Source organism: Misgurnus anguillicaudatus, chromosome 14, assembly GCF_027580225.2.
Source record: "Misgurnus anguillicaudatus chromosome 14, ASM2758022v2, whole genome shotgun sequence".
Classification (NCBI taxonomy): domain Eukaryota; kingdom Metazoa; phylum Chordata; class Actinopteri; order Cypriniformes; family Cobitidae; genus Misgurnus; species Misgurnus anguillicaudatus.
In genome coordinates, this window is record NC_073350.2 from 1189528 (window position 1) to 1191573 (window position 2046).

Consider the following 2046-nt stretch of genomic DNA (forward strand, 5'->3'; position numbering starts at 1 on the left):
TTTTACTCTTTGTACACAATGATGATGTGGCAACGTAGGTGCACGCAGTTTGGCAAAAGAAGTATGGTAAGAATCAGCAGTGAAGTAGCACAGACAGAGAAAGTTATTTTAAAAAGTTGACTTATCAACTTTTTCAACACATCTACCAGATCCGTGTACTATAGTGGAGTGGATAGAAGACATTAGCAGATGGCCAAATATAAAGTGGCCAGATATATATATACGTATATTAGTATATTATATTAGTGCAACCAAACGCAACAACCAGACATTTTAATGCTGGGAAACCGTTTTAATAAACTTTCTGAGTTGCTAACAGGTTAGAGAACCACTGGGGAACAACAACACTTCCGTGGCCGAAATGCGCGCGCAAGGTATTTGATCACGTGAGCTGTAAAAGGGTCTGGAGGCCGCCATGCCTTCATCGTATTTACCTGAGTGAAAAAAACAGAAAAGACATTTTATTTTGCTTAAATTACAAAGGTTAATTGAAGGCTCTATTTTATGAATAGGTGTGTGGGTAACACTTTATTTTACGACCCGCAAAGCACCGCGCAACCAAACCGAACCCACAGCGTACCTATTTGTAACAACAGGGTACCTCTACAGTACGTACTTGTAGGTATAAGGGAATAATATTTTAATTTTGGGGTAATAAGGGGGCAAGAATATGAAGAATGATAAATTATTTATACTCTAAGTATTTCATAACAACAGGGCACCTATTGTAATATTACGTGGTATGTATGACCCAGTCAAGTCTATGGGGAAATTATGTTTTATTTATTTTTTGTGAATTTTTCATATTGACTACTGAATGTAGTATACAGTCAATGTCTACGAGCCACATCGGCAAATAAATATAACGGCACATCACTTTTATTTTAGTAGCCTATATTACTTGCTTTTAATAACAAAAGTCCAGCTGATTTAACGTGGTTATCTTTTTTTTAAGGTAAGTACAATAAAAATAGCAACTTATTCCCTATTTACCAGGAAACTCCTACATTTGCGGACATATTTGAAGTGGTTCTTTGCAATTTATTTACTGTAAACACAAATATTTTAACCAAATATAATTTATGCAATGGCAAACCAGAATGAAACAACAGCAGATATCAGCTCCCGCTAAAGCAAAAGACGACTACATGCGTAGGCTACTGCGCAGGTGTAGAGCGCGTGGCCGTCTGCAGGAGGTTTGCTGGAACGCGATCCTGAGGTGAAATTTCTTTAAGAGGTTTTAAAAACTTTCTACACTGTGGAGTACGGCTGCGAGTGATGTCAGCAGGATCCGCATGCTGGATAAGGTGACTGGTTTTGTTAATACATGACTCACGCATTTCAAACAATGTTTTTCAAGAAAGTTGCCAGCTAACGGTAGCAGGTTAGCTAGCACATAAGTAAGCCTAAAGTTATTAACGTAACTGGCTTAGAAAACTCTGTTTCTGTCAAGGCACAGTGAAAAAACATTTACTGAAGGCTTTCATTTATGTTTTTTATATGTAATGCAGAACAGCATTTGTGAGACGACATCAACTCATCATCCGAGTGGACAAGAACACCAATAGAGGAAGCCAAGCCGCAAAAACAATGAAATATTGTCATGACTTTTTATTTTAAATAAAAGTTATGTGATAATAAACATTAAGTGTTGGCTTAATTATAGTGTTTTAAAGATGTTTTGAAATAAGTTGTTTTAAAATAAAAATAACAATATTCTGTATGTTTATGGTATTTACCCTATAACATTAATAACAAGAGGTGAACAAAGCACCACTTTAATTTACAGCCCGCAAATATGAGAGTTACCTGGTACATACACAGAACAATCGGGGAATAAGCCCCACTTTAATTTACAGCCCGCAAATATAAGAGTTACTTGGTACATACACAGAACAAGCGGGGAATAAGCCCCACAATTTACAGCCCGCAAATATAAGAGTTACCTGGTATCTCATGTATACATCAAAGAGGTACAAGTTGCTATTATTTTTATTGTGTGTTATATTTTATTTGCCGACGTGGCTTGTAGACATCAACTGTAGG

General features: G+C 36.5%; 1 long non-coding RNA gene across 1 annotated transcript; it reads left to right on the plus strand.

The window, feature by feature from the left end:
* The first annotated feature begins 775 nt into the window (after window positions 1-775).
* LOC141369536 (uncharacterized) lies at window positions 776-1642 on the plus strand. Its single transcript, XR_012373329.1, has 2 exons — window positions 776-1307; window positions 1512-1642. It is a non-coding gene; the product is annotated as an uncharacterized lncRNA (long non-coding RNA).
* The last annotated feature ends 404 nt before the right edge of the window (window positions 1643-2046 follow it).